The sequence below is a fragment of the Gossypium arboreum genome, chromosome 6, assembly GCF_025698485.1.
Source record: "Gossypium arboreum isolate Shixiya-1 chromosome 6, ASM2569848v2, whole genome shotgun sequence".
Lineage (NCBI taxonomy): Eukaryota > Viridiplantae > Streptophyta > Magnoliopsida > Malvales > Malvaceae > Gossypium > Gossypium arboreum.
The window spans coordinates 19,181,736-19,192,275 of NC_069075.1; positions in this window are offsets into that span (position 1 = coordinate 19,181,736).

A 10,540-nucleotide genomic window follows, 5' to 3' on the forward strand; every position below is an offset into this window, starting at 1 on the left:
AATATTTAATTATTATACTACTTGTAAAACTTGCAAATAAGTATTTAACTAATTTATGACTTTTATTTTATCTTTATTATAATAATAATAATAATAATAATAATAATAATAATAATAAAACTAAAAGTGAATTTCACCTGGATGTTTTTGTTTGAAGTTGCAAAATTTTCAAACTACTTTTTTTATCTATCCCTAATATGGCACCGACAAATTTGAGGTGTTTGGAATGCAAGAAAACCCATTGTACACTAATAAATAAAAGGTAGCCATAGAAATGAAATTGTAAACATTAATGTTAATTCATGTATAAATTTGGAAATTGGAAATAGTTTTTGTGAATCCAAAGCCCCACCTTTGCTATCAACTTTCACACTCAAATAAGAAAAAACATGTGAAAGTATGGTGCATATATACATCAGCCACGCCACACTTATCTTCATCCTCTCAACACTTCATTACAGATAAGCAATGGATTAAGTTATATTGGAAATCAAAATTACGATTAATTATTATAACATGCAAATCTTCAGGTAAAAATAATAATATTATTAGCTACAATAACTACTTTATTTTTCCCTACACTTCAACATTGAAGAATTGGATGTGACCCATATGATCTGTTCATTCATAATTTTACGTGGAGAAATATTCACAAAATTTAAAATGAAACGAATATTCTATTTTAATATCCGAAATATTTATCTAGTAATTCAATTTTGATTAAAATTTCAAATCTCCAAAATATTTATATTAAAATCAAAGTGAATTTAAGCAATGATTTTTGTCTCATATTTATACGCAGAATTAATACCATATCGTAAATCTAATATTCAAATATGTAATATATATCCATAAAAAAACTAGATTGAAAATTGTTGAATTTTTAATTTTCAATGACGGTATAAATTGTGTTAAGTATAGGTTATCTTAAATTATGTTATGGTACTCATCACTTTATTCCACTTAAATTTATGATTTAATTTGTATATTTTTATTTTATTTTATCTAATTTGCTTCCTTTATTATTATAATAATATTAATTAGTCTAAATCATTTAGTTAGATAATGTAAATTTTTTAAAAACATTTATTTCAATTCATAATACTAGTATTTTATAAAAATTCAAGTGAATATTTTAATTTAAATAGTTAGTGATATTAATTATTTAAACTTATTAGTAATTTATAAAAATATAAATATTATATTATATTATATTATGTTAAAAGTTAAAATAAAATGATTACATCACAAATTTAGATAAATAGAGCGGAAGAAAACGGAAAGATTTACCTTTCTCATCTATACTATTTATAATACGTTTTTATTTTGATATACAGTTTATTACTTCATGATAAACAATTGTATTTGTTTAATTTTCTTAATATAACGTATTTTTGTCTTTAAATTTCATTTTATTCTCAATTTAAACAATCGTAGTACATTTAGTATTCTTAATATGATGTATTTGTGTGTTTAAATTTAATTTTATTCACAATTTAATCTTTTTTATTTTAAATGTGTTATTATTAATTAGTTTCAAACTATACATTTAATTATTTATTGTATGTTATTTTCAAACCAATCTCTATATACATGATTTTACATACATACTCATGAGATAGAATTTCTAATAATGTATTAAATGATATTGGGAGCCTAAAAATATTTTGGAGTAAATTTATATCTCTAATTAAAATCAATTACTTATATGAGCTTCTTTTAAAACAAGTCGGTACTAAAAGAAAAAGATCCCCATCCCACAAATTGTACGTGCAATTGGTTCATGGTTAGACCGTACACTATAGTGATCGGCTTACGTGGCAATTAAAAAATAATCTAATCATGGTCAGTATTTTTTTGCTATAGACACTAAATCCCATGTTTCACAGACCGAAAAGTGAGAATGAAATTCCTTTCATGCCCTTATAAATCTCATTTACTCCTTAGGAAATTTAAATTGCGTTGAGGATAATAGTAGTTATTTGTATTTGTTAGTGTAAAAATATGGAAGGTTGTATAAACTAGATAGCTTGGATTTTTTTCTCTATCGAAGCTTTCTTCGTGTTAACCTTCCACCACCGAAAACGGACATGCCTTTGATGTTGTTTTTTGAGATTCTTTCTTCTCTTTGTTACTTCCTTCACCTAATTATGTTTTTCTTTTTACTCCTTAGTGGAGAGGCTTGGTTTTATTTCCCATCCTTCACGCCCATTAGGTGTTTTTGTCCTAATCAATATGAGTGTAGGTTATTCTTTGGTCTATTTATTTCCTAAGCGTCATTAGAAGCCTCAACTGGGCTCCTTTTATGGAGTCTGATTTCATTTACCTGGTTCTCTTGGGTTCTTGTTTGTTTTGGGGCTTTTGATTGTTCCCTACTATATGTGTGGAGGAAAGTCGTCCTAGTAGCTCAATGAGTGAATGTTATCTAATTCATGTTTTGTCTACTTGTGAACTATCAAGGTTCCCTCATCAAGATATCCAAGTAACTAATTCTTCTTTATTCTTTAATCAAATTTTCTAGTTAGACAATTCTCACTACCTAATTTAATTTCACATTGAATAAATCGACTCCATTAATTTTTTTTCAAAGTTGTAGAACTTTCTTCTCATTCAAATGCAGTCCGATCAAGCTTTTGTTGAACTAGCGGAAGGACTAATCGAACATACAATTAGGCTCGAGTAATTGTAATTATGTCTAAAAGTATCGTTTCGATAATTCGTAATTTACTTAATCATGGAGTCAGTCTACAAGAAGTACCGCGATTAAAAACTCTTTATTATATACTTTTTACGAAAGTAATTCATCAAACTATTTTGTCCAATGACCTCGTCATGTGTGTGTTATCCTTATATGATATCATTGATTCCTTTAAGTTAAATTTGTTTACTCAATACAATCTTATTTTATCTCATTTTCACTATTGTGTTTTCTTAATGATTAATATGATCATTGTCAATAAATGATTGTGATAAATTGCTTATTGTGATAAATTGCTTATTCGAGAACAAGCAACCCATGGCCACATTTTATATTTATCAATCCACACAATTCTAGTGAGAGGATATCGTTAAATCTTTATTCAAGCTATGAATTCCATTGTTGCTAGTAAAGCCATGCCATACACAAGTTATGTACCCAAAATACCAGTTATGGGTACGATCAGCTTTAAAGCATAAGCCTCCACTTATATCAAAGCACATGAGTTACATATGCATGGTCAATGACTAACTCAAGATTTAGGTAAATCACACCATGAATGTCATAAGTGAATTAACTTACAAAAAAATTTAGAATTAATTTAACTTGGGTTTAATCCGATGTATCATTCTTCCAATGAGTACATCTATATCTCTACTTGTGAAGTCAATTGGTCCGATAGCCAAGACTAGTCATTTTCTCAATTAGAATTGTAGACAACATAATAATCCTTCTAAGTATTTGAATCAAATGCTCACTTTGATTCTTTTACGAGATTACGGACTTGTTTAGATTATCTACTGAAGTAAATTGTCTTTCTCGCAATGTAAATATTCTTATAGTGCCATTTATCATTATTTTGAACTTAGACAATTAATAAGTTAATATTTGTTTGTCACAGTTCAGCTATGTATGCAAAACATGAAAGACAGAAACATAAAAAACATAATAGTGAAATGTGAAATTAATTTTACTTATATATTCATCGTTCAAATACATAGAAAATAATTACATGTTTACTACAATATGAGCACCTTTACCAACAATCTCCCACTTGCCCTGGTGAATTAAATGTGTCATGTTTTACATTCTCAAATCCTCGACATGTTTGTTAAAACTCCTAGTTACAAGAGTCTTAGCAAACAAATCTGCAAGGTTATATTCAGAAGCTACTTTCACTACAGCTACTATTCCTTCAGCTAAACAAATATTTGGATGTGTGCAAAGCATAATATACATAAGGCTTCCAACTATCAAAACATATTGAACCTTACTCATATGCTCTCTTTCTTTTGTTGTCATAGGATAGTCATCCAAAGAAAGATGAAAACTTGATCCAGTCGGTTGAACACTTGGCTTCGCATTGGTCATTGCAAACCGTTCCAGTACCTTATCGATGTATGAAACTTGTGATAGAGCTATAGTTTTATTCTTTCAATCCCTAAGAAATCAAATTCCAAGAATATAACTAGCTTCACCCAAGTCCTTCTTGCTAAATTGTTAAGATAACCACAGTTTAACCGATGATAACCCCCGTACATTGTTTTTTATAAGTAGAATATCATCGACATACAGAATGAGGAAGACAACCTTTTTGTCCTTTATATGTATAAACACAAGATTCCTCAGCATTTTTCTCAAACCCAAAATTCTTAACCATTTGATCAAATTTTTTATTCCATGAGCGGGACGTCTGCTTACGTCCATAAATGGATCTTAGCAGTTTGCAACCTTTCTACTTTTTTCCTTTGACGACATAGCTAGTGGGTTGAGCCATGCAAATGGTCTCATCAAGATAGCCATTCAAGAATGTTGTCTTGACATCCATTTGCTAGACCTCGTAATCGAGAGCAATAACAATGGATAAGAGTATGGGGATAGACTTGAGCATGGCTACTGGAGAACAAGTCTTATCATAATCGATACTTTCTTTCTATGTGTAGTTTTTCCTTAGAAGTCTATCTTTATATGTTTCTACTTTTCCTTTCGCATTTTTCTTTTTGTAGATCCACTTACACCTTATGGGTTTAATCTTAACTGGAAAGCCTACAAGTTTCCACACCGTATTGGATTCCATAGAATCCATCTTAGCATCCATGACATGTTTCTAGAGCTTGAAATCAATGTCTTGCATAACCTCATCAGAATGATTAGCTTTCGTATTATTAATATTATCATCATAGATGAAGAAGTTTGGTTTCTTAGAAACTCTCCCACTATGACAGACTCCCCTATGTTCTTGATTGTTTGCAGGTCTTTCTACAACTTTCTTGAGAATTGAAATTGGTGATTCTTTTACAACTCTTGAAAGTTCCTCGAGTACCACTTTATTTTGAGGCTTAAAGTTATCCATGTAGTTTTCCTCAAGGAAAGTAGCATGAGTAGAAAATTTAATCTTATTATCTTTCAAATTGTAGAATAACCCACCCTTTGTTCCTTTCAGGTTTCCTACAACATGTACAATTTTGTCCGGGCATCCAACTTCTTTGCATCTTTATCTAGAACATGTGTTGGACAACCCTATTTCTGAAGTGATTTAGAGTGGGTTTCTTTCTATGTCACGGCTCATAAGGTGCCTTATAAGCAAACTTTGTTGGCACATCATTCAGAATATAGCAAACCGGTTGTATCGCATATCCTTGAAAGGAAGTAGAGAGTTGTGAATAGTTAACACTGAACGAACCATGTCAAGCAAGGTTCTATTCCTTCTCTCAACTACGTCATTCTATTGTGGAGTGTACAGCGTAGTCAAGTGGGATAAGATCTTATTTTCTATGAGGCATCCTAAGAACTCGTCGAACAAGTATTCCTACCTCGGTCAAACCTAAGATTCTTTATGGATCAACCTAATTGCTTTTCCACTTTCGTATGAAATTCTCAAAATTTATCAAATGTTTCACTTTTACGATGCTTAGATACACATATCCATATTGAAAATAGTCGTCGATGAAAGGCATGTAATAATCGTAACCTCCTCGGGCACTGATGCTTATCGGACCACATACATTATTGAGTACAAGTTCTAAGGGTAGGTTGCCCTTATACCTTTCATATTAAAAGACCTCGTGGTCATTTTACCTTTCACAAGATTTACATTGTGGAAGATTAACTTCCTTAAGCATACTTAAGAGACCATCTTTTAAGAGTTTAATGATTCTTTCTTGGTTAATATGACCAAGTCTTAAGTGTCATAAGTATCCCTCATTAGAGTTAGAAGTTTTAAGCTTCTTATTCACAATTTCATTTTAAATCATTGAGTAGTTATTTGTTTTGATAAAGTAGAGATTGTTTTTCATCCATCCATTATAGATTAAAGAACAATTTCTATGAATACCAATCCCTTTATTGAATGTCATGGAATAACTGTCTTTAAATAAACATGCTGCAGAAATTAAGTTCATCCCAAAATGAGGTATATAAAATATGTCATTTAAAATAATCTTTTTAAATTTATCAAAATGTAAAATAATTTCTCTCACTACTTCAGCTGAAACATAGTTCCCATCTTTGATTCACAACGAAAGGTTTTTGTCACGTAAACTTCTCATTTTGCTGAACCCCTATAAAGAAACACAACATGGTTAGTGGCACCAGAATCAATAACCTAGTTGTCAATTGATTCTTCTAATAAGCAAAGCTTCAATCACAAAAAGTTTCATACTTTTGCCCTTTTCAGCTAGATAATCTAAATACTCTTTGCAATTTGATTTGAAGTGCTCTTTCCTGTTGCAGAAGAAACATTTGATTTTTTAGGATCCTTTGACTTCTTAGTTTTCTTCCTATCCATGCGAGGTGGAACAAAAAACTTAGTTTGTTTCTTCTTTCTCTTAGCTTTCTACTTCCCCTTAGAGGACGAGGGACACACTGCTAAGCTTACTTCTGGTTTCTCCTGAACTAATTTACCACCATTCAGTATCAACTCATTAGATTTTAATTCCTTCATGAACTGAGTCAAGGTAAGCGTCTTGTTCCCTAAATTGTAAACGACCCTAAAGCCAACAAACTCATTGGTCAAGGATTTAACACTATTTCAATTTGAGTGTTCATGTCTCATTCAACCATTGTCCTCCACTTCTACAAAGAATCCCACAGGCTTAAACATATGTTCTTTGACTAGAATGTCGGGTTTTTGCTAAAAGTTCATCAAACTTATAATAGTGGATTGTCAAGCCAATGTGACTTAACCACCTATCAAATCCTCCAAAATTGTCATGATCTTTTTAGCAGTACGAAAATTCTCATATTACTTTTGCAACACACTACTTATTCACGCTAATATATAATATTGAGCAATCAACTCAAAATCTCTCCAGAGATTTCTCGCTTTGTGCTTAGCTTTAGGTGGGCAAGGTTTATCAAGGATGAATTTGTAACACTCCTAGCGCGTCTCTATTGTCGCATGAGGGTTATAGAGTATTACAACACATAACGACTCTTATTACATCATAAAAACTAATCAAATAATAATTTAAATTCTATTATCCAATTATCATTCATAACATTCATACAAAAACGAGCTTTAAATCGAGTGTACGGAACTTAAAAATCAATTTGGAAACAATTAGGGATTAATTTGAAACCAAATAGAAAATGTAGAAAAAACTAAAAACAAGAGTCACACGACCGTGTGACAAAGCCCAAGCCATATGGATCAAGGACATGGTCGTGTGACCAAAGCGTGTAGAATTTGAAAATAGGATCACACGACCGTGTGGCCAGACCATGTGCAATTCGAAATAGGGTCACACAGCCGTGTTACCAGACCATGTAACAACCTGTGGTTGTGTGGGAAAAGCCTTTACCAAAACTTAAGAATCACACAACCGTGTGAAGCACATGGTTGTGTGGTAGCCCGTGTCACAAGCCGTGTGTGCCCAATATTTCTTTCAAAATCAAACTAATTCACATTCAAATGCGTAGACTCCAAGTAATGCAATAACCAACAACTAAACCTATCTAAAATGTGCCTAAAAGTGTCAAAACATACAAATTCATACTCAACCTAAGTGTCTAACCAATATGCCCTAATTGGCACCACAATTCAAATATATATACAACAACCATTCAATCACATGTATCACAAGTAAAATTCTTTCAAACATCCTTCAAATGAAAGATAACACATTCTAATATTCAATCAAACCATCTAATGTTCATTTAAATTATCATAAGATCATATCTTGTCATAACCAAACTTGCCATTTTTCAAGCACAAGTATTTCAAAGTTGCCTATTAACCTAACCTACCAAAGCAACCATTTAAAAACACCTATACAACCATTCATACATTCATCAACTCAAACCACAAACATTCAAATTTACCAAATAAAACTTACATACTCACAGTCTCTATGATCTTCAAAATACACATCATATGATCATAATGCTTTAGACTTATATAACCAAAACCTTATTTACATGCCACCTATAACCAGCCAAAATGAACAAATAGCTACTAAATGGGTTGCCAGATAGTGTGATCTCCAACACGTTCCAAACGACAGTGCAAATCTGACAATCTATAATGAAGAAAACCAACTAAGGTAAGCTTACAATAAGCTTCATAAGTTCGTAAAACAAAACAACACATACTTATTAACTTATTTTAAAATGTACATACATGAAACTAACAATTCTTGCCATATATACATCATCATTTCAACCTTTTGAAATATTTAAACCTGGATGATTCATATCATCAAAATAAAATGAGTCAAATAATTATATACTATAATGTAAATCATCATAACATCTTATTCCATTTTCCTTTCAATAATTAATTGTTTTGCCCGAAGAACAATAGTAAATCAACTTCGGATACATGAAAGGGAAATGCTTATATGAGCTAACATAAGGACATTAACCAATACATGATGCTGCTCACACAAGTTTTAGAGAATCTACAACACATGTAGGATCTCAAGTCATCAGTACGCTATCCATCATTGGTACATAGTACCTGCTAAATACACTGGCAAGAAACTTGTTTGAAACATCACTAAGAAGCCTACTAAATTCACCGACTCAAAAGCCTACTGCGCCCAAAATGGCATGTCATTTGTGCCCTAGCTATTCACTAAGTACACACGGGCTTATCATGTTTTTCCAGTACATTTCAAACTCGACTTTATACTTCCATTTCATTTATCAACCAATTGATCATAACCATATTCAATTTCATTTAATTAAACAAGTAATAAGTACAATAATTATAAACATAATAATTGAAATACGAACTTACCAACACACGATAACTAACGACATAGACAACGATTACTCAACGACTTTTCTTTTCCTCCGTTTATTAACAAATTGGTTTGTTTCTTGATCTAAATATAATAGTTTAATTCAATTAACCAAATTAAACATCTTACAACACTTAAATTTATAATATTAACCCTTTAATGACATTTTACAAATTTACCCTAAACTTTCACCTTTTATTCAATTTAGTCTATAAAACCAAAATTCTCAAAATTATCATAAATTAACCCGAAAACCCTTCTGTAGAATTCCATACGGTCTCTTTACAGTCCAATTTTATCATTTTATTATAAAAATTTCATGTCATTTTACAATTTTAACAACTTAGTCCCTGAACTTTAAAACTAACTAAAATCACTTTACTCCTATTTAATTATCAAGCTTAATAATATATCATAAAAATGGTAAAACTCTAAAAATTTAACAATTTTATGAATTGGTTCCCAGGTTAGCTGGATTAAACTACAACGATGTAGAAAACATAAAAATTACCAAAAATGATATAGAAAATGACTCACATACATAAATTTTAACTTGGCTAAAACTTAAGCTTTAACCATGGAGTTTCCCCTTCAATTTTCAGTGGATGAAAGACTAAGAAAGATGATAACTTGATTTTGTTTCTTTTGTTTTATTAATTAATTTACCATTTTTATATTTAATTAATGACTCAAATTTCATAATTATCACCACCTTAACCACCCACTATATATTAGTTAGGTCTCATTTCCTTTTAAATCCCTTAATTTATGTTTTTATAACCATTAAACACAAATAAACTAATAGCGATTAAATTTTACAAGTTTCATGATTTAATCCTTATTACTTAATTAACTATTTAAATGTTAAAATTATCAAACCAAAATTTAATAAGATTGTAATAACCTTATAAATAATAAATAAATAATAAAAATATTGACTCATTGATCGAAATCGTGGTCTCGAAACCATTGTTTTCGTCACCACTAAAAATGGGCTATTACAGAATTTATGTTTCACACAACTAAGAACTATTAGCAAGTTTTGTTTCCATTCTTGAAAGTTATCCACATTAAATTTATTCTTAGTAAGAATGCTAATAAGAGGAGTAGGAGACATTTGAATTGAAAAATAGTAAAGATTCACTAATTATTATCTTTGTATGAAGCAAATATTTTCATTTCAGCAACATATCAAGAATATAGTATGATGCATGCGTCTTGTATTAAAACCTTGAAAAAAAATTCTATTACTACAATCATTCTCACACTCATCAATCATGTCGCATTGGGATCCCATAATTAAATAGCAAGAACATGGGTTACATCTAATCAATTTGTGAATCTTAATTCTCAAGACTCCATACGAACCAACAACCATTTAATATTTGGTCATCATCTCTAGCTTAAATATCATTTTTTGAGAAATTATTTAATAAGAGACAATCTTGAGTGTGTAGCCATTGACTCAACACTCATCATGAACATTCTTTCATTTGTGAGTCATATTGGGACAATCTCATTGAAAGTCATGCATGACTAGTCGTCTTTAAAAGGAAATCTCATCTAGTGAACCCAAATGATAAAGTTTACCTTGGGG